This window comes from Epinephelus fuscoguttatus, linkage group LG2 (genome assembly GCF_011397635.1).
Source record: "Epinephelus fuscoguttatus linkage group LG2, E.fuscoguttatus.final_Chr_v1".
Lineage (NCBI taxonomy): Eukaryota > Metazoa > Chordata > Actinopteri > Perciformes > Serranidae > Epinephelus > Epinephelus fuscoguttatus.
The window spans coordinates 16,018,246-16,042,393 of NC_064753.1; positions in this window are offsets into that span (position 1 = coordinate 16,018,246).

A 24,148-nucleotide genomic window follows, 5' to 3' on the forward strand; every position below is an offset into this window, starting at 1 on the left:
GCCTGATGGCACGGTACTGTATGTCAGGGCTGTACTCTCTGCTGCTTTCCCTGGATCCTGGGAGGTGGTTGGCTAATGATCCACCGACAGGGCTTTGGGGCGCTCCACGGCATTTTGTTTCCTGATTAGAATGCAGCGGCGGCCTTTGTCAACAGCGATGTCAGCCGCTGTAAGGACAAAGCATTGTTACCAGGAGCATAATTAAATCTGTTTCCTGTGAATCTGCCACCTGTGTTGACCAGGCAGTCAGGGATTCAGAGAGGGGCTTTTTCCACCTCCCACTTTGTGTTGTGTGTTTATTCTCTCCCTCCACCTACCTCTGTATTTGTTGCTAATATACTGTGTAACAGGAAGGCAGCTACATAACAGGGAGAGGATAGATTTTTATTTTTCTGGGGATCATTTCTTTTTGGGAATAATGCAAACAGTAGCAGGCACATATTAGAAACACATTTACAAGCTTTTACTGATGCTTTTTTTTTCAGTTGTAGATTGCAGTATTAAAGCCTGTAACTTAGTTATTGAATAGTAATTAATAACTTGCTTTTATAAAATGATTATGAAAATTGTTATTTTCAATTGATATGCATAGACATAAACGTATGTATATTTACCCATTTATTTTACATTTTATAATTATGTTTATATGTATTTATATGTATTTTTTTCATCTCTCCTAACCCTGTTATAAAAGACTACAGTTATCTGTCTCATCAAATACATAGTGACATGTGAGCCAGAGCTAACCAGACCATTAAAAGCAACAGCAGTCCCTGGGATATGGACTGGTCAAAAATTAATTGGCCCCATGGCTGTTTGAAAGCGCAGAGAAAACAACTCCATGGAGTGTATCAGGATTTCCCACATAAAATATGTCAATTTTCCCCGCTCAAGCCAGTCGAGCAATAATGACCCCATGGTGCTGTAGAGTGGTGTGACAACACAAATGACACTACACTGTGTGCTAATGACATGGGATGTAGTCGCTGGGTAAACATGGCAATTAAACAACAGTCTCAGACTGAGTGGGGCACACATAGAACCTTCACAGGCCCCATTGTGTCTTTGTCTTAGCGCGCTCTCTCTCTCTCCCTCTCTCTCTTTCTATGTTTCTGTCTCTCGCTCTCTCGGCAAGACATTTGCATGCTGGAGGCATAATTGGCTGGTCTCATGGTGGCGGTGGCAGTATTCCTAGAACGAGGACATCTCAATGCACCTCACACGTCCTCACTGTCACAAGGCTCGCTGCTGAAAGCCTTCCTGACACAAACACAGCAACACAGAACGCTCCCACAATGGCAGCCATGTCTGCTCCCACTCAAACTACACCCCGTGACAAGAAGGAGCTGAACTAAGCACATTTCTCTTCCCCCCCTTGCAGTTTCCAAAGTTCAGGATTACCGTCAGCATGCAGGAGCTCTGCTGGAGAAGTTTTTTGCTGTCTGAGAAGGCTGTGTGAGAGAGTTTGGAGGGTGACAGCCTAGCTGTAGCAGTTTGCTGGAGGAAACTCATGTTGAGTTTGGGTATGTAGGCACATTTGAACATGCAGTAACTTATAAGTGGCACATTTTGTATGCATGATGGACTGAATTCAAATCTCTTGTCAATTGGAATGTAACACACCAAATGTGTTACATGTTTCCTATTTCTGAAAAGACAAAGTAACAAACATACGGCCAGTTGGTTACTCCTACAGCCCTCAGTATTAATCTTCACCCAAAATTATAAAGACACATTTCTTCATCTCCATATGAATCATTTAGCAGATACAGAGCATGCATGGCTGCCCACAGGTGACACTGCAGTGTGCCACAGTGGCCAAAAATCACTCACCACATTGATAGAGTACCCCTGCCAGAGCCTTATTTCATTCACCCGTGGAACAATTAGCAATGCTGAGCAGTTTTGCAATTAACAGCCTCATAACTGTCACATGCCCCAATTTTAAATCAGCAGGAGTAATATCTGTTTTAGAGCAAAGTTTAATTACAAAGTAAAGCATTTGCATTGCAGCGATTACCATTTTTAAATGACATTATTATTACTTTTTTCATTTTTTAAAATGCTAAAACCTCTACAGGCAAACCCCCTCACTGTGGCAGGAGATTCTTTATGCCTGGGCTTGTGTGTAACTGCCACACCCACACGGAGAAATTACACAAAATCTGATAACATTTTGAGCTCGGCTTTACCCCTGAGTGGTGATAGAGAAATAAAGTTTTTAGGTGACTGAATGAATGACTGCCGGTGCCAGTGGAATAGCACTCACTTCAGGCTTGACATTCTCCATCAAACCGCAGCATACTCTTGTGAACAAACAGTCTGTCTAAAACTCTAAATGGGCTCAGTCAAAATGGATGCTAGAGCCCAGTCAAGGCTTAAATCATCTCTCTGTTGAGCTCAAAAGAGAAGCGTCGAAGCCAGAAAATAGAAGAGCCGGGCTGATGGAATCTGGCGCAAACACATTCCCACCTTTCCAATCTTATTTTCGTCTCTCGCCTTCTGCCTGGTTCCCTTGCAGAGGCTTAGTGTACTTTTTGTGTCCCAGTGCGTACAAAGTCTATCAGAATGCATTTGTTTCAGGGAGCCCCCATTCACTTTCAAAGGGTTAAACAGACCATTCACCGGCCTGTCAACATTCCCTGGCCCGCCTCACGGAAAAGTCTGCTCGAGTTTTGTTCCCGATCAACACTTGTCTCCTCGGCCCGTTGTTGCTCGCGTCGTGTAATATCCATGACAATCGTGTTGGGCTTTTCAGGGGGCTCTGTAGCACCCATTCTGTGGGGCCACTTTCAGGCCATAAAGAGCTTTATTTGTGTGGATTTGAAAGAGTCATGTGAAGTGCCCTCAGGCTGGAATCCTCTTCAGTGGGTCACCACTGTCTCAATGGGCTTCACACTCACAGGCGGCCATCAGTACTGCCCTCACGTTCTTATGAAGCAACATCAACGCCGCTGCTGCAAGAGTTCTGAAAGTCCTCTGAAAGGTGCACTACAGGCAGAGGCAGGGGGTGGGGTGGGGACTAAGAAAGAAGGGTGGTACAGCGGGAGAGACATGCCGAAGAAGGGAGATGACCGTCTGCAGCGGACATGTGAAGAGAAAAAGGAAAGGGAAGGAACATTTTTAGGCCTGAATGAGAATGATGAGCATAGTATTTTAAGCTCTTGACTTGGCTGGGCGTCTACCATAAGCAACACCAGAACCCATTATGACCCCCCAACCTGTCTCTCTAACCCACCCGCCTGAAGTGTGTGGACACACACAAACCACACAGCAGCGAAAGGCGCTGAAGGCCGGGGCGTGGGAAGTAAGGGAGGTCCAACGGCGTATCCATTTTCATGGACCATATGGAAATTCTGTTGTGTGCGCAGCGGACGCGTTAGATAGCGGTGACCCTAACGGCCATGTGTGTGTATGCTGAATGGTAAACAGTGTGGAGAGGGGCGTCACCCTGACCCCCGGCATATGGGTATCCATTCTGAAGGAGGGTTTTCACAAACACGGCCATGCTGCCAGCCAGGCCCTTGGGACTTTGATTTGTTAATGAATTGCTCTATTGACTTGCATCTTTGCTTGCTTCATTAGAAGACACCAACAACACTCCCTGTTTTCTTTTTTTCCCCCTCTTTTTATTCCACCCACCCTGATCTTATGCACAGAGAGGAAGATGTGGGCAGAAGGAGGGGGGGCATTACAGAAAGCTATTGTATGTTTGACTTAAATCTTCAGGCTTGTCATCTGTTTTTCCCCCTCTTCTGTGGCTTCAATTCTTTAGCCCAGCTAATTTGTATTGTGGCAATTTAAGACAACTCTCCAGTGCTCAGTGATGCAAGAGAACAAACCTAATGCCCCGCTCCCCCGCCTCCCTGTCCTACTCCCCCCTCACCCTCACACCCCCCATCCCAGGCAGGCCATGGCCCAGGACCAGCCTCCTCTAAATCTATTTCCCAGTCCCTCCCCGGCCCTCATTACCATGTGGAGACAATAATGGTTTTGTCAGGACGATACCTGCTTTACAAGTAGCAGATTATTGTGTCCCACCAGTGTTAACACAACAAGTACAAGCCCTCTGTCTGTGGCCATTCCACCGGCTGTCAGCACTCATCCATAATGGCAGTGTCACACCATAACACACGGCACACAAAGACGTGTGACCCTCCAGCTACATGCACAAAGACATACAGGCTGTATAAGACTTACACAACATATGGCTGCAGCATTATGGCCCTTGGTTTTTCCACAGCCCACCACCGAGCCAAAAACTTCCTGCCCTTTGTCCAGAAAATGTGTTGCCCCTGGCTGCTAGGCCACACAGTGCCATGGTTGTGCACCAATTACACCATACTTTACCAGGAGTGCCATCTGTATGCCAAATGGACCATTCTGTCTGGGCATTCTGGCCCGATAGGTGTGAATTTTACAGGCCTAAGAGTGTATTAAAGACAGCAGGGGCCTTGTATGTGTATGTGTGTGTGTGTGTGTGTGTGTGTGTGTGTTTTTTCTTGTGCTTATGTTTGTCTTTTTAATACCGTATATATGCATGCATTTACTCTTAATATCAAACATAAAATACAGATCTTACATTCCTACTGTGCAGGTTACTATCGCCTACAGCAAACAAAAGCAAATAAAGGCAAGAAAACTGTCCAATATCTAATCTTGTTGAACTTCCAGTGACATCTAGAGACATGGGCAATTTAAAGGGAGTTTTTCATTCCTAAACCAACACAATGGCGAATGTGTGTTTTACTGCGGCTAAGGGCTTTTATCAAGTCCCTGTGTAGATGTCTCAGAGGCTCTATTGACAATGCCTCATGCAATACCAGCGCTTACACGGTCCTAGAACGACATGAGAGGAAGCGTAACAGACTCTGACAGCCTTTTATCACTGTTGCAGACAATAGGAGTCATCACAGGAATTGTGATACTGTATTTTTTATCTCTAAAGGAAACTGCTGATATTTTTAGAAAAAAAATCCAGTGATGTTCATTCCATGCGTGTCAATATATTTCCTTCATTTGGAATATTAGTAATGCTTAACAGTACATTAAAAAGATTTTCCTGACTGATTGATGACAGACTCTGTATTGAAACGGTGTGTGTCAGCGGCACCAGAGAGGTGAACTTATTTAACTTGTGAATACCGGCTGTCCGAGGGAACTTCCTGCGACTGTATATGTGAGGAGGCAGTGGGTCAGTTGGAGGAGCTTCCTGCCCTCTGCAGAGTGGTGGACGCCTGCTGTGTGGGTATAACATGGCAGGCCAGGTCTATTGTCTGGAAAGAGGATGTGCTCTGGTGTTGTCTCGGCTCCGGGCCGGGACACACTGCGTATGACGCACGAAAACTCTCACTGGCTGGACCCAAAGAGTCAGGGTGGAGCATGCCGCTTTTGCTTTGAGTTGAAGCCCTGCATAGTGAGGTTGCGTACAGAGACTGGATGACTAGCCTCTGACAACAGGAAGATGTCACCTTTGGAAGCTTTTTGGGGAGATAGCTTCATATTTGAATTATGTGTAATTCAGCCTTATTTGATGTTACAGTGTGTCTACTTTAATATTTGCTAGAGGATCAGTTTTAGGTTTTGGGAAATTCAATTTATAATGTTTTATTTTTATTATTATTATGATATGACTTCCATAATCTGTCTGTGAATTCTCTGCCACAGCTGCCCTTTGCTGAACCTGTCATAAAATGCCATTTGCCTTCAAATAGTTGTTTGGAAGAGGGTGCCAGATGAACCCTGACATCGGCCTTTGGTAGTTTTTTATTGGTGGGTGGGGTACTGGAACTTTTGTATCGTATAAAGCTTGTTTTTCAACACCACCCCTACTCCCAGCTTTGACATGACCATATGTGCAGGTTGCCACATGGCCCTTGACCTGGGTCTGAGGGCAGTCAGATGGGTATAGTGCTGGGCAGGTGGGTGAGTTAGGAACTATATATTGGATTCAGGCTGTCAGGATCTTCACTACAGGAAATGTCATTTTCTCTTTAATTACAGATCTGGCTTGTAGCAGCGTCTTGCTCGCAGCTTGGCTGATTGTATTAGTTTGGAGAAAGTGGAAAAACAAGATAACATATTGCTACTTCAGCTTCAAAGTGTTCAGTCATTAAGTCAGTGGAATGTTGATATAAAAAATATGTTTACTCTTAAATTTTGGATGAGCAAACTGCAGCCAAAACTTGATTTTTTGGAAGTGGACGATACAGTATGTGCGAATTTAGATTTTGGAATTGCTGGAGTGTTTGCTGTGTCAACATATTCTCATAATTTGTGACAAGCAAGCTGAAAAATTTTGAAAGCCACAACAAATCCCAGATGTCCTACTTGTAACAGCCTCACACAGCTAAATCAAGTCTTAAGAGGTCAGTTTTCATTTTTTACATTACAAGTTCTAACAATGCAAAACGCTGATTGGAGAATTAATTTGGCCCGGTCAGATACTCACCGGACTAGATGACTAAATATTTACATTATGCTGTGATTCCAAACTATTTTTCACTCATGGCGTTGACTTAATCAGTTGCTTTTACAGTAGATTGGCTGATTATAATGACAATAATCATGATAAGACGCTATCAAAAAGTAATTTCTTGAACAAATAAAAGGAAATCACACCTAAAGACCCATAGTTACCACCATCTGTATTGTTTGTCAGCAATGGAAGTTTTTTTTTAATCAGCTGTTATACTTTGTGGTCAAAATTAATTAAGAAATGATAGAATTTGGCAGAATGATATAGATAGGATTTTAAAGAAACATTGTCAAACTTTGCATAATTAGCATCATTTCCAAGGAAGCATTAACTCAACTAAGTGCAGCCTTCTGACTCAAAATGGACTGTAATTCCTCCTAAAACAGTAAAACAATGATGGAAAGTATTGCTGACATGCTGTCAGCTGTCAATCAAAAAGTTATTACAAAGCTATTTTTTATACCTGAAAAGCTGACATTTTGGAGATGTAATGCTTTCACCTTTTAAAGAGAAAATCATTTATGTCTTTTATACTGCACACACTTCTGTAATCTAAGTTTGACTATGCAATGCAGGGTAAATATGGGGTTAAAGATAATATCACATAACTAGTGTATAGTCATGGAGCGCCCGAATAATAATGCTGTTATTTCACATGAGATGTAGTCCATGTTTTATGTTCATACTCTGCATATCAGTAAGTGCTAACAGTAGATGGAGCCTGTGTGAGTTTGGATGGGCTGGAAACGTTTACCAAACACACAAAACAATTAGGCAGGCAGAGTGATGGGGAGAGAAAGAGCTAAGCTACCCGACGGGGCCAGTCACTTCTACAGAGCTGCATTAGGAACAGTTGGGTTTCATTTTGCATGCTGCTGTGCTCGGAGGAATCTCAATATTTATCCAGTTTGTCTGGCCGTGGCACCTGCTGGGGGAGACATTAGTCATTTGTAAGTATTAACATGGGCATCCCCTCCTTCCCTCATCTTCTCTGTCTCTCCCTCTCCTTGTCTTCCTCCCCCCTCTGCACTCTCACTCCCTCCCTCTGTGAGTACACTGTCAGTCATGTTGTAGCCTTTTAAATGTCATCCACTTACTGTGGAGAGCAGTCGCCCCACTTGACAGTTTTATTGGGAGACGTTGTGATGACGGTGATGAGAGAGAGAGAGGGAGAGAGGCAGAGGAGGGAAGAGGTAGGACTGGGGGGAGGCATCATCGAGTCAAATCAAATTAGAATAATCAGAGTGATGTGATTAATAGGAGTGCCATTGTGGGGTAATCATGCACAGCGATCATCACTGCGGTGGACTTCAAATTAGCGTGCCCTGCAGTGAGGCTTTGATCTGGCAAGCATCAAATAAAGCTGGGCGTCAGGTTGTCACTTACTTAAAGTACACCTTCGCCTTGACGTCTTTTCGCCACACTAAAAATAGAGACGGGAGACAAAACGTGACAAAAGGCAGAGGTACAGTCGACAAATGATCATGACTGCTCTGTGTGGCACCTGCTACAGTGAACCACTCAGGAAGATCTACATTTCAATTTCTTAAGGTGGACTAAGAATCCTAAGTACAGCAGTAAGAGACAGAGACAAAGCGAGAGTGCTAGAAAGGAAGACATCAAAGTGACATTAGCCTTAGTGATTTTTTCTTTTCAGGTGTGTGTCTGTCAAGCCCGGCTGTGGTTGAAACAGAGCTGTACAAATCACCAAGGAACTATTTACACAGTTTATTTCTTTGTAATTGTCCCGACATTAACGCCAAACATCTAAATGAGATTTGGAATAGTGAGCAGTGCTGATGAGGGGGAGTAGGATATACAGAGGAGGATGATCATGCATATACTGCTACCACTTATAATACAAAAAAAATGGAATTTAAAGAAGAGGAAGGGGCTGTAGAAGGTCTCGCCCTGGTGTCAGAGAAAAAACTTGGAGATGTGGAGGCCGAGAAAAAGAGACATTTAGGAGCTGTCATGGAGCATGTAGTTGAGTTTGTGAAAGCTCAAGTGTCATGGAGACTGTGCTTGGTCTCTGAAACACAGAGCTTGCCTCTCCCCCACCCCACTACAGGAATACTGACATTTTCATTAAAAGGTCACCAATCTTTTCATGTATTCACCTCAGCTTTTAATGTGAGTAGAAAGGTGAGCAAGAGAATGGAGAGAAGAGAGGCGAGTGAGGGGAAGAGAGAGGGAGAGGATTTAGACATGGACAGAGGTGAAGCAGGACTCTGAGAGATACAAGATCAAAAAGAGAAAAAGACCAAAGCGATCAGTTCTTAGACCAAGGTCAGAGCTATGAAGTACATATCCCCATAACCCTTATCTCATACAGATATAGAGCTTTGAATGGCTATATGAGAATGATATGTATGGTTGACTGCCCTTATAGGCATGTCTTGCACTATGTACTGTATATAAGGTCACGGTGTCCTTGCAAAATGTCATTGTTCATGCTATACTGTGTTAATCTTAGGACATGTTATTAAATCAGTAGCACCAAAGCAAAGTCCCATGTGTTTATTGTATACATGTTAATTAAAGTGAGTCTGACTCTCGGCGAGCACGCCAATACCATTCGCCATATCAGTTTTGCTTACTTCAAGGTTGTTTATAATGCTCCTCATGAAAGGACAGACTCAAACAAACAATTTTAATGGTAAGCCAATGAACCATAAAACTGTGCATTTAAATCAGCATTTATATGTAAAATAATTCAGCATTAGTATGTGAGGATATCCATTACTGAGCTAATACTTTGAAATGAATGCCAAAATAAAAGGAGGCCTTTTAGTTCTCTAATTTACTATGTCGACCGCATGAAGTTAAAAGATGCCCCCATTTAGCTGTTTAAATGAGGATGTAGAATTTTTCCTTCTGAAAATGGATTAAAATAATTTGGCGAGAATAATCATTTAAATAGCAATAAGGACCCAGAGTGTATCTATTGAGCATAAAATAATTTCAAGTATAAATTAAATAGCTTATTACTGCCTTTCATTTCCTTGAGGGAATCGTCTGCACTCCTTTTTTCTCAGCTCCCTTGGTAGATGGGGTAATTTTCTTTGGAGGCTGGTGGAATAAGCGCCGTGCGGCCGCGTGTTCAGCAGGGAAAGTACATGAAAGTCTCCTGTTTTACACAGTGGATCTCATTCTCCATGCTGTCCATATTTCTGTCTGTCTATCTTGAGACTAGTGCTAAAGCTCCTTAGTCTAACAGTGTTAGAAGAGTAAAGGAGACCTCGTAACTGCGGCTCAATGCGATTCTCAAGAATAAATCCAAGTCTAATCTTTTATGCCTTACCTGTCAGAAATCCTTCACTCAGTGCGCCCCTGCATTCCTTTACACATTGTCAATATGTCAGAGAATTGCTGAGATAGGTTAATTTCAACACCTGTCAGCTGATATATACCCCAAAATGAAGTTGTGCAATAGACTGGCCTGGGAATGTTTCAGTGCTGGAATGCAGTGTTCGGTGACTGGAGGGAGTCAAGTAGGGGGTGGACAGGCCCCGGCTCTCGCTGTGTGACGTCAGTGTGGTGGCATGGCAGAAAGCTGAGGGCCCGTTTGGCCCTGACAGCTGCGTTTGCCCACAGTAATGCACCCTGCCGGCCGGGGCCAAGGCCTCTCTCCTGCTGTCAGCACACCGATCGGCTTTCATGGATCATCTCTTATCTGCCGAATCTGTCATTGCAGAGGAGGGCTCCTTTTGGGGGGCTTTAAACCGTGCTGCCATGGTTCACAGGCTCCAAGCCCCCCTTATGGATACTTTGCTCTCTCTCTTTCAGTCTTGCTGTCTTTTCCAATCCATGTCCTACTCTCTTTCTTCCTTTATCACTCCATCTTGTTCTCAGATGCATGCCCTCTCTGTCATTCCATTTTTGTCTCTTTGCAGTTTGTTTATGAGTGAGAGCTAACCTGAGAGGCAGGCTATTGGAGCTGGGCGGGGGGCTGGTGGTGGATGGTCGCAGTGTTGCGGAGTAAGGGAGGGTTCTGGGAGGGAAGAGGCTTTTGTTTGTTTGGACAGATGCACAGGCCCATCTCTGAACTTCTGTCAGTGATCAAAGGAGCCGATGATGTAGAACAGATTCATGGGCCATGTCTTATCAGCCCCTGCTCCGGCCCTCATCTATCATCCTGAGCCCTCGTCCATCTCATTCCGATGACGGCACCCTAAACAAGGTGAATTAATCACTGACGCTCCCATCATTGGCCAGGTGGCCTCACGCCCTCCAGACATCCATGCACGCTCAAGGGGCTGAGGGTGTACCCATTACAGCCCCCCAGCCCCCCAGGGCAGCTTCCCTCACTGGGTCTGCTCCTTTTCCACCACCAGTCTCTTGTGATCTTTCAACAGGTCCTCAAAGATCTTCTGGGAATTAACTTGGTTAAAAAGAGAAGGGTACTTTTAGCCAAGTTTTACAAGTGCTGGAGATAAATAGTCACATGTACACACCCATATGTACACATGTGCATATGTACGCATGTATATACAGTATATACAGTACACATGTATGTATGTTCCATAGCTTGCATGTGTCAGCTGCATGCCCCTCATGGCCTTTTGGTGTTGATATCTTTCAGTATGTATGTCCTCTTACTGCAGCTACCTTCAGTCACTGGCATCCCCCATTATTGATTTCAAATGGAAAGTGAGTCATTGCACTTGTAGAGGATGAAGGGGAAAACCGCTTAAGTGGTTCCTTTGTGTCAGCAGGTTAAGCAAAGCGTTTCACACAGGCTTTTACAGCTAGAGATAGTGCCTTTGTGCCTGAAAAGACTCAACTTAAAACAAATGCCAAATGTGACACCAAAGGGTAATGGCTACACACAAAATGAGGTGTTTCTAAGGAAAGGCTTGTTTGTCACGCCAGGCTGTACTCTCCTTCAAAAGTTTCAGAGGTGAAAATAAGACTGCCGCAGAGTTTCTGGGTTAGTGGAATCATTTCAATCGCAAAGTGCATTGAATTCACAGAGATTTGTTGTGAAGATACTATAATATACTGGCACTAATTTGAGAAACTGACAAGATCTTATAGGAAAACAACACACACACACACACACACACACACACACACACACACACACTTAATTTAAATATAGCCTACAATATGGGGGGTGGAATATATAGCAAGTAAAACTATGTGCCTTTTGGAATCTCTTTGTAGACATTCGTGTGACCCCGCTGAATACTGTTAAAGGTGTTCTTGGGAGGTTTGTTGTAATACTGGTTAGCAACAGTCACCTCAGCAAATTACCATTATACTGCTGGCCATGCTGGTGCTGTGAGGGGTGGTAATAGCAGTCTGGGAATGAGGTCAGGAGGTCAAGTGCCAAAGCATGGTGTCATGGAATACAGAGTCAAATGATGGAGCATGTGTGCTTGAAGAGCCTAGCAGATGCAGACAGAAAAAAAAATGCCAGACAGAGACACACGCAAAGTCAAAGTCATTTCTAAGGTGAAATCTTAAGCAAACAGATGTTGACAGGCCGACTACAAGTTCATCCCAAGGTGAGGAGACATAAACACTTGAGGAAGCCATCTCTTTGACGGCTGGACATAGAAGACATTCAGGCAAGGCTGCGTAGCTATGAAATGAGAACACACACACAATCAGCACCTATCCGCCAACTCAATATTTCTCTCATATTCTCCCATATATGTCAGGATAGTTGCATAACCTTGCTGTTGTCCTTGGCCTCTGAACTGTTAATAAGCCTATTTGTTAAAATGACACTGGCAGGCAGCATAAGCTTGGTCCCCCCTATCCCTCAGAATAGAAGTCAGTTATCCCCCCCTCTCTCAGCTCATCTGGCAGAGGTGAGGCGATATCACTCTGACTGCTGTGACAGCTCTACTTTAGCATATTCATGACGAGTAGAGTCTCATTTCACAGGTGTATTAAAATACCCCTAACCCCTTTCTCATAGGGAGCCTCGTCTCACACCGCGATGGCCAGACGCCATGCATGAAAATCGATGGGGAAAATATGTAGAAATATAAGCATGCATCAGAGGCCGGGTCAAGAACCTAATTTCACAGTGACACCGGGGGTAATTTGGCTCTAGAAATGTTTGTCAATTCGCCATTCATTTGAGCAGGCATGGCATTGTGAGGCCCCCGATGTGAGTGCAAGGTGGCCAACCTGAACGCCTGTATTTATGGCGCACTTTTGTGAATACATTACGCCTGTCACAATGAAATAAGTGACATACTTACATGCTGCGAGGAAGAAGTCCAAAGGGGTGAGCACCGGGCGAGGGAGAGATAAGAGGAGAGGTAATTAGTACATTCATCTTTTTTATGATATCATTTTTCAGACATATATGATCACAATGTAAATTAGAAATAAGGAGGGACCTGCAGAAAATGGAATTCATTTGGAGCGGGTCAATCGCCCTACAATAGCGGTGCTGGGAGGCCAGGTGTAATTTACGGTGGCGCTTGGCCCTCTCTCTCTCCTGCCATGCACCTGGCAGAGCCTGATACCCTGCTGCTCCCCACAGCTGCTGGGCCTCCTCTCCCACAGATAACACCCTCATCTCCAAATGAGATTCATTTACCGCACAGGAAAAGGAGGAAAGGAAAAGAAAAGGTAGAAGAGAGGAGACAAACCCGCTCTCCCCTTTTTTTGCACCATCTTTCTGTCTCTCTCTCTTGTGATTCAAGACTAAGCACTTACTGTAATGACATTCTATGGATTATTGATTTTTGATTTGGTTTTTCTGCTCGGCAGATGCCCCCCGTTTTAGCGGAGCCATTACCTCCGTAACGATTAGAAACAAAAAGTTAATTATGTAATTATAAAGCCAATAACAGCCTGCGCTGGTTTACCCTGCTTTAGTCGGTTTAAACATTATCTCTTGTGTGCACATCATAACAGGCGGAATGTGAGGAGAGGAGATTAACGCCTTGGAAAGCAGATGCGGAATTTAATTCTCCAGTCCATGGCTGCCTGGGAAACCATTAAGTAATCACAACATTCTCCCTCGATTAAATTCACGGCTGCCACTTTGCACACAAAGGGAAGGGGGAAGAAGAGGTGCCTGCAAAGCTCTCCCATTTTTATTGACTGTAACGTCAGTCCCTGCCTGCAGGCACAGATGAATAAAACTGTTAAATAGGGTGCCTCAATCTGTCAGAAAATGAAAAGTTTGAGTGGGCAAAATAAAATCTAAGTAAAATAAAAAAGGAGGGGGTATGTTGCGATGTGTTAGGCCCGATAAAGCTCACTCAGAGCGGGTGGAATAAATGGGGGAGCAAAAAGATGCACTTGATATTTCCCCATTATTTTCAGTCATTTTACTCTACCGCAAATGATTTTTGTCCCCAGCAGCTACAGATAAGGTTGACGGAGAGAGGAAGTGGCTGAATTGGACTTGGTTTAAATGGATTAAACACACATACAGAGGCACACCAACAGGGGCCTACTTTGTGCTGGCATGCACACACACATATACATACATGCAGCGGAGACACACATGTATTGACAACCTAGCAATACATACAGCAAGTGTGACTAATTACTTAAGGATGGGTATGTGAGGAATTAATATGGCCTTGAAATGATATTTATTTAATGTTACGCAGTGAAGCTGGTTGAAACAGCCCTAGAGGGATAGAGGTCAAAGGGGCGGTCTCCTTCTATAAACGAGCACTTAAGGGCAGAGAGAGGGTCCTGCTCTGATTAATTGGGTAATTCATTAGTTTGGTTAAGTCGTTTAGTAAGATGGGTGAAATGAGGGCCTATAACCTGAGGGCTCTGCAGAGCACTAGCTACAGACGAGGAGGAATACTGTGGCTAATGCAAGATAACAACATCAAATGAACTGTGAACAAATACACATCTATGGAGCCATGAGCCAGAGTGGCTGTGCTTCCTGGAAAATGAGCAACAAACAAAGGCGACACGTCGACACATACACACACAAATGCCCTTTCATAATATATGAGTTTAAATATGTTAAGAATTATAGTGCAGCAAATTGTGACGGGCGTGTATCCAGAGCTCATACTGACAAGCATTAATCCTACATGGAAGCCCAGGTATGTGTTATTGACTGCGTTGTTGAATGGGGAGCTTGTATGTTAAAGGGCAGTTCTTTATGCCGTATTTAGATAAGCTTTACTTCAAAGTGCCTGCCATCATCTATCATGCTCTTTGGGTTATCAGGCGGTGCGGGCCCTGGCTTTGGTCTAAGAGTCTGATTGGTGAGCAGTGTCGATGTGTTGTGTGTAAATATGACACTGTTTTTTCATGGCTATATTTACACATGCTTCTTTAAAAGTACTTCCTTGAATGTCTGGAAACCTCACTCAGAAATCCGACACACATTTGCAGGGTGGTGCATGCACGCACACACTCACACATGCACACACGCACACCTGCAAAGGCAAACACTAGCACACACACTGAATCACACGCCTAGCTTCTTTTCAGACCCATACAGGGCCCAGTGTGAGTGCCAGCCTGTTGCTATACTCCCCTCCACTCCTGTCCATCAGTTTCTTCCCAGGGGCCCCCAGTTGTACCCCAGGGGCCTGGGGCCTGCACTTCCCCAGTCCCTCTTCACTCAGCGCAAATGCCAGGATCAGGTTTGGGAAAGGCAGCAGTTTTTTGTGTACAGTGGACAGCTGGTACATTCCAGATAAGAGCTGAATTTAAAGTGAGTACAAAAGCAGCAAGCATGGGCTTCCTCTTTGTCTATCCTTGCCTATTGATGAGCTTCTCAATCAGGCCCAGATGGTTTGTTTCTACAAGCATCCACACAATATCATAACAGCACTGGCAGAGAATAGCAGGCAGTGTGTCTGGTTCCTGTTTAGGCCTGCTAAGCCTTTTCAAGGCTTCCGTGTTACACCAGACACTGAATGGACTAAGTGGGATGATGGATTTGAATACTGAGGTTAAAATCCAAGTACACTTGTCAGGAAAGTCTTTGATCAGAGCCGTACAATGGCAAAAATTCATGATGTAAAAACTGGTTTGCACACAGTTGCTACATGCAAAATGAAATAAAAATGCTGGCACTTTCTATGTGTTATTTCCTGTTGGTAACATTTACACAAGGAGAAGTCAATATGTGGTGGTAAAAAAAAATGCAGTGATGAAAGCAATTTTCACTTGTGTCAGTGGGTTTTTTTTTTTTAGCTTTATAGAGCTGTGTGATGACCATAGCAGACATTCTTTAACTTTCAGCAGCTCCTAAATTCCTCCAGGACCCCTGTAGCTTGGTTCAAACTGACTCTGACCCCCAACTCTGCTGGGGACCCCTGAAACACTTGGGTCCATCGCTCCATGTCACAGGAATCTGTCCAGCTAAACCAAGTTAAAATTTCATGAACTAATTACACTACAAATAATTAAGTGTGTACACATGTGGATCAGACTTGGACAGACTGACTTTGAGGATGAATGATTGATGAGCTCCAGGAGGAAAGTAAACGCGCACGGACAAATACACACAAAAAAAACATTATTTTGGTAGATAATACCCAAAATAGAAACATGCACTAAAGAATGTATTCAGCATAGCCACATGCACAAGCAAGCCCACTCACAATGCATAATGCACACACACCAAGCATGTGACATCAAGAATTCACTTTCTCTAAAAAGCACAATTCTTCCCTGAGTCCCTTTTGAACCAGGTCAAAGCCCCCACCCACAAGCCCCAGCAGAAAGGATGGGAAAACTAATGACTACAATAGAGTGTTTGCATTTTTCTTGGGCCCTGAAAAACACAAAGAACAAGGCCTGTGACAAGCTCCATTATTTGGTTGCTCTGCCAGTAAGGAGACAGCTCCTGCTGGAGAGATGAAAGTGGGGGGTGTGGGATAGGGAGGACAGGAGAATGGAGAGTGTGTGGGTGTGGGTGGCGGGGGGGGGGGTTATGTATGTGGGGTGTCAAGAGGGCCACGGAGATGGCAGGTGATGAGGACGGTCCCGCCCTCGCTGCCATAACCCATGTCGCGTGGAGCTACGGGCCCATCAGCACAAAGACAAATTATCGCAGGGGGAATTTCACGGACAGGAAGAATCTGTCACGTAGTGGAACCCTCCCTCTTAGGGACTTCACACAGCCATTATGAGCTTCTTTAAGGAGGGAAAATTCACTGAGAGGCCGGTGTCCAACACCCCCAGTGCCAAGATGGATGGGGAAGAGGAGGTGTGGGTCAGAAGTTAGAGGGGAGTTGTTTTGCTTTTACTTTTTTATACTGTCTGAAGCACACTCTTAAGACCTATTACTCTTCCTTTTTATAGTCGTTGCTATATTTATTTCAGGATGCTGCTGAGCAGCCATGGACAAAACATCAATATAATGAATGACTGACTGAGAAAATTAATACATAAATAAAATGTTTACACTATTTCAAAGTCAACTGGTTAGACTGTAATGTAGACTCCAGCCTTGCAAGGAGTTTGAAATAATCTGCACATACCATTTAGCCGCTGTTTGCTTTCATATTTGGTGGAATGACCTCCCTGTCCAGCAGTGAACATGAGGATGTCAGCCTTCTCACTGCTTCTGTCGCTGGCATGCAGCCTCCCAGAACTTGGACTGTTCCCAGCAAGCGCATGAAGAATCCTGCAATAATAAATAATACCACTCAATTGGGTATTATGTGTACTTAGAGAGTTAGATTTATAAATTAAGGCTTTGTGTTTAATTGGCAACTCCCTGTGAGAGTTAACAGTGTGTTGAGTGTGCACTTCGTGGATAAACTTAGCATTAAGCCTCTAGATACACAGGCAACAGTTGTTGGGAAATGCAGGCAAACACATGATGTCAGGCATTGTAAAGAAAGGCTGCTCCAACAGGAGGGCTGCTAGTGGTGATAAATGTTTTATTTATTCGGGATATTAAAGTGCTTACTATGGGGCTTGTACTTTCACCCCAAATGAAAATGTGAGAACAAGAGGCCTTTTAACTTCTCCACTCCTATATCCACCGTATACATCATTGCTAATGTCAGGAACAGAGTTAGTCAAAGAAAACAAACATGAAAACCAAACATGTTCAAAGATTTTTCACCTGACAGAGTTTTAAGAGGTCAAGCAGGGAAATTGTTTTGAGATTCTTTTTGTTGGAATGTTTTGGGGGTTTTTTTCATATGAAAATTCAAATGCAACACTCATTTGCACCAACATGAACTTCATAAAAGTAATTTGGTGTTTTAAATTTCATCATGTCAAATTTCCAGGGCTTTCCAAACAATGAAAAATAAACAGTCATGGTCCGTAAACCTAATCCAGTCCTGCACGTTGGCAAATATATGTTTGCTGTATGGAGAAAAAAATGACATCCATCATCACGAGATATCCCTCCCCCTTTCTTTCTCGCTGTGTCTGTACCATTCATGAGACCACAACATGTGTAATCATGCTCAATATTTTATAACAGGTTGTATTACAACAACTTATTCTCATTCAGAGTGTACGCATGTATCCAAACATCTCACCCAATAATAGGAACAATGGGGCTTTAAGTTGTTCGTGGAAAGAAGCCACATCTATTGTGTTCAAAGATATCATTCCAATTGAACCATTATGACATTGCCTTTTAAATTTGTCTTGGCCAACACAAAAGACCAGTGGCCCTTTAACAAATGTGAAGGGGATTATTCTATTCCTTCAACTTCGAACCCCACAGCCTTTCTCCTCTCTTTCACACAGGGGCATGAACTTGGATGGGTCCTGCTTTCCCCCCTGCTGAACACCACATTTTAAACACACAGTCACAATTGGCTGGATTAACCCGCTCCCTGCTCCCTCTGCGTGGAGCAATCCTATGGACTCGACAACCCCTGCCATGCTAGTAACCAGCGGAGGTGCATGCTAACTGGATCATGTTCCGTGAGAAGAAAAAAAAAAAAGACAAGTGTCCCTAACTTTTCTCATGTCACTTTCTCTCACAGCCCCCAGTGTGGATGGGTATAGGCCTCACTTAAAAGAGACTCCTTTGAACTGGATTCATGGGCCATTTGCATAAGCAGATTTGGGTGAGGAGAATGGAGGGGTATTGCGGCTGGTCATTAATATGCCAGCTAATTCAGCACATTGTAAGCCCATTGATGCTTCACTAAAGGGCAGTTATCCCATTGCCATTGTTTAGGCCTGAACCAGTCTCAGCAGTTGTTACAAATTACATACTTAATTGATTTAAAATCTGCCATAAACCGCACAATGAGGGGAGATATGGCAATGGTCGACGATAGAGCAATGCTGAGTTAGATTTTTTTTAATGTCTGTCTAATAAATGAATGGGCTTGCAAACAGCTGGCTCTGTGTTTGTGAGATAAACATCATAAGCAGATGCTTTGCCAGTCAACCCTGTCTATTTTACAGCACCACTAACGTAAGCACGTGTTTCAAACATATTCCCAGACTCATTTTCGACACATTTGTAAAACGATGCCCATCGATCGCATCTTTGACTGCTCGCCTGGTCTTCAGCCAAGATACTTTCCAAAGATAACACAGTGCAAGCGATTACTGAGGGACTGTTTGTGCCGTCATGACTCAGCCATGGTAATGCGCACTCCACATTTTCACACTCAGCACCAATTAGTGGCTGCAACAAAGCCTGACCAAAAATAAACATTGCAGTATTGCATACTTATTACCACAATAAGACGTAATCCCTGGGATATGCTGAACAATATTAGCTTTTCAATTACTCCTCAGAGCCATTGAGCGGCAGTCTATTGAAACAGAGAGCAACCCCCCAACACACAGACACACACCCTGCCCTCCACAGGCTACTCCAGCATGGCACTTGAGATGTGAGAGCCTTAAACATAGCACCCCTCAGCATACACACCAGTCGCTCCTCACTCCTCATCCTATGTTTCTCTCCTCCTTGTTTATTCTGCTCTCCTTCTTTCCACTGCTCCATCTCTGACTCCCTGCTCCGAACAGTACTGATGCAAAGGGTACAGACAACTGCGTGATATAGCATGCTGGGTAGAGAGAGGAAAACACATGATGCAATAATGTTTTGTAAAAACTAAGCAAATGGTGAGGCAATTATGATCCCGAGGATGTTGTTAATGATTATAGGAATGAGAGAAATGGCGACACAGGCGATAAAAATGACAGCAGCGATGATGAAAGTGGTGGAGGTAGAAGAAGAGGAGGAGGAAGTGGTGCTGCGTCTCTTCCTGAGATGCCCCACCTTTTGTGAGGCCCTGACCCGCTCTTCAGCAGTTGCCATTGTCAGCGAGTCCTTCGAGGGGTTTGTATGCTGCGGGGGCCTCTGTGTATTATTCCCCCCACTCTCTTCAATCTCCTGCCCCTGATAGGGCCACATCAAAGCTGGAGGAGCTGTGCTTTGTGGGGCCTTGGTCCCTTGACTCTCAACATGTGGTTTTGTGGCTCTGGACATCGGCACCTTTTAACCCATTCTGTCGAGATTAGGCATCGCCTTCAATTGGGCATTAGTGAAACTATAGTAACCAATAAGAAGCTTGTCGCTGAATGGAAACTATGTATCTTGTCACAGTGGAGCTGTCGGAACATCACGATCCCAGACAAGTTCCTCGGCAGGATTTTGGCTGCCTGGATGGGGGCCCCTTCTTTTCATGCTGACACCAAGTAAACTCCTTCCACACACACTCACAGACACACATTTTTGCAACCCAGGCACTGTAATGGTAATTTATATTCAACACAAAGAGGGGGAAAACATTGTTTTCCACAGGGCACAAGCATTTAATTATCTCAGTTTTTTTTCATGTCTTGCCTACAACAGTGAGTGAGAAAATTGGACCAAAATGAATAACCAACAGTTTAAAAAAGGGGAGGGGGAAAATTGCTGTACACGATGACTAAGGGTGTAGGGTTTGGAAGCCTGGGAAATAAACAGGAACTAATGGAGTGGGTCTCTGCTGCAGTCTTGGCTGGCACCAGGCTGGTCCTGGGGAGAGAGGAAGGGCAGGCGGAGGGCCAGGCAGTGTCGTCGGCCCCCAGCTTCATTAAGAGGTGCAAACACAGCTCCACAGTACTCAGGCCTAGGGCTCCATCAGTCAGATCCTGGCCTTAGCCCGGGCTTAACATGAGCTAAAGACTCCAGACATCACACACTCATTAAAGCCAGGCTCCTGGAGCAACTGTCACTGGCTAGCAGCTCTCCGGCAACTGCTCTCTCCAGATTCCTGTTGAGGGGAATCTTCACACATCCCCAGGTTGGCTCCCTCTGCTCCAGCACCAGTCAACAGCTTGGATTAGTGAGGTTACTATAGTCAAAACATTTATTTACCGAACAAAGCCAATCTGCCCTTTACTGGCTTAGCCCTATCCCTGCTATCAGATGGCCATTTATTGAAATAATAGAGATAAGAAGCATGATCCTCACAATTTTCAGATCGCTCAAACTACTCGCTGACGGCTCAATCTGTCAGTGTGTACATGATTTGATGTGCAGTTGCATGCAAACTAGAGAGTGACTCTGCAAAGCCATGCTAATGCCATCAAATATACACATCATAGCGTTGACACTTGGCTGGTGCTTTTTGTCTATCCGTTTTGTTATAAAGCCCCAGTTACAGTGTTCAATTGATGCTGCTCAGTCGACACAAGTCTCACACTGGCTCAGGCAGAGCAGGGAGAATCAGCATGAGGGTGGATTGATTTTTGGCTGGGTGCGGACAGTGAGCGAGGGACAGTGGGCCTCCAGACAGAAGCTTGGCTGGACTCTGTGAAGACTGGAGCCTTCTGTGAGGTTGCCTGCCCCACCACATGGAGTGCTCCAACAGTGACCCTGCGCAAACTGGCAACTGCCAACCGTCTGCTTCCGTCTGCTTGGCATATTTGGCCATTTAGTGGGCGCTTGTGAAGATCAAATGGGTTAAGATCGCCCCTCTTAGTGAGCGGGGAAAAAAGAACATCAAAAAGGTGTAAATTTCACTTCCCCACTTTTGATTAAGTCAAGCATGAAAAGAAATGTAATACTCTCAAGTGGCAAGGGTTTACACTATTGATGCTGTTACTTCTGCTTCAGGAGGCCCAATCAGCCGACAGGGAGCTGAGTAAACTCGCCCTGAGTTTTAGGGGAGGCCAGATGGAGGGCTTTTGCTGTGCCTGAAAAGACAGCTTAAGAGCTCGCCTCCTCAATCCCACTCAATACTGACTGTGTGAAATCCTGGCCCTGGCTAACCCCCCAACCCACCCGCCTTCTCCAAAGCTGGTGGCTACCACCATATGGGCTTGTTTAAAAACTCCCACAGGCTGGTACAAAGCACAACAACACAGTTTTCATATCAAGTACTCTCTCAAAGAGGCCCCCCCTCCGACTCCTTCCCTTCCGATTCCAAAGGCTGTCACGGGTTCTGCTCTGATTAATAGTTGGTGTTGGCCGTCTGTTTTGGCAGATCATTTTGTGCGATGATTAATATGAATTTACCAGCTCAATCCAGATTTCATATGTTACAAAAGGAACTGCTGATTGACTGGATGTTTGACTTTTCACCTGCAAAAAAAACCCCACACATCTCCAAATATTGGAGAGATATTAGTGGAGTGACCCTCCGGGGTAACATTGCACCTCCTTGCTATGCTTTGTTGCGACAGCCTCACACAAAGCAAAAGTGAAGTAGAGCAGTGCCCCTGGTAGTATGTGGTGGACAGCCGAATGGAATGGCTTTTGTAAAGACTTAATAGAATCTTTAACCGTTCCAACAATCCACTCCCATGGAGTTGCATTAAGTAGATATTGTAAAGGGAAAATGACCTAAATAGCTCAACATCAACCTCATTAGGCATGCAGGCAGGGCCTGGGCCATTTCATGGTGGAAGCTATTGTCAAGGCTCACCCCAGGTAAGCATTAAATTGCAAATGATACCCTGAAAGGCAGAGAGGAGAGGGCAGAGAGGGAGAGAGAGTGAATATAGCAAACACAGAGAAAATGGTTCTCAGGACAACAGAGAATGAAAAGGCGGTTGGAGGAGCTGCTCTGACCGTAAAAAATCCAATACATCACAGCTTTTGGGGAGCAAATTCCACTCGTCTCCTAAGTGTCTTATTTGTAAGCAATGCTGAGCACAGGCCTGTGTAGAGAGACAGCGAAAAAAATGGAGAGGGAGCAAGAGAGAGAACCTAATGACAGACTGATAGCAATTACTTGTGCCCGTCAACAGCTCCTCTCCCTCCCAGCATTCCAGGGGAAAATTAGACGAGTGGGAAAAATAAGGCAGAAGAAAAAGGTAAAGGGGTTGAAAACAGTTTAGATTGAGTCTGAAGAAGTAGTCTCTGTAGTCTCCCTCCACTGTCACAAACTTTCCAGCAAAGTCTATCTCTCAGCAAATCAATAGCCACATCCTCTGCGCACAAACAATCTTCACCTAATGACCTCTTGGATCAACATGTTAATAAAGGGGTCTCTGAAGAATAGTTTGCAACTGCAAAGTGCTCTTGTGAGTGACATTAAAAGATGCTCAGAAATGGGAGGCGTGCTCCCTGGCGGAACTGCTCTCTGTCACCCTTCCTGGTGAGAAATTGTACCTTTGCATATTCCTTGTCACCGATGGCATAAGTGAAAGGACCCCCGAGGACAGTATTAGTCACTGCTTGCCTTGTGGAGTGGAGTAAATTAAAGCAGGGATTAGGGCAGGCAAAATTGTGGATGACAAGCAAGGCGGTGGCAGCCACATCTAGTGCTCTTTAGGCCCATATGTCTTCATGAAGTGCCGCAGCAGAGCCCACCAATGAGCCCAGTGCACAGCAGTTTAGTTTATTCACGCTGAAGTAGAAAAACACTCCTCCTCTTTCACTCTGTCTATGTGTCCACTTCTCCTCACATACACGTACCAAAACACACTCCTGCAATGCAATGTAAAAGCATACAAACAGTGTGTTTATATACCAGAGTAGAAAAATAATGTGCATCTTTCCCTGACGCGTTTCCTTAATGCGTTGGACAACACATGATGAAAGCCGAAGCTCCTCCTGCATTATCAATAAATTTATCAATGAAACAATCAACCAAAACAAATTCAAACAAAGCAGATTAAAATATATTATAATAAATATGTATGGCATTTTGCACATTACACAAAAATACCTCTTCAATAGCAATCAAGTGACTGTTTTATTATCATTTCCTGGATGAGACTTTCACCCTCAGCTTTATAATCTATTCATTTTTATGCCCTACTCGTGTGAAATTGTATCCTAAAACAAACAATAAACCAAAACAAATTTAACACAAAGTTGTGAGGAAGCTAAGAGAATATTTTGACACTAGTTAATCCTTATTCTCCATGGAGAGACAATCTCCGACCTTAATCTGCTTTCAGGAGCAGCGTGGAATATGCCTACCTTTAGGGCTGAGAAGAGGTGTGCGTCTGTGTGTGTGCTTCAGATGTAGAATTACCATGCAATTACGATATAATGACACACATTAATCGTTTGAGTTTCTCCAGCACAACTGCGGGACCGTGTTGGATGCATTAATTAGCGAGCTCCTCATGTTGTGGCCCCGGCAATTGTTAACATTTGAAAAAGGCTCTCCAGCCACCACGCTCCTGCAGATAAATATCCTCTGGCTAGTAGATGAAAATATCAAAAACAACTGTGACCGCGTATGAAAGAGAACGTGACGACACCACCCGGGCGGGAGGCAATAGTGAGCATGCTGGGAAATCCAGAGGCATTCAAAATGTGTGTGT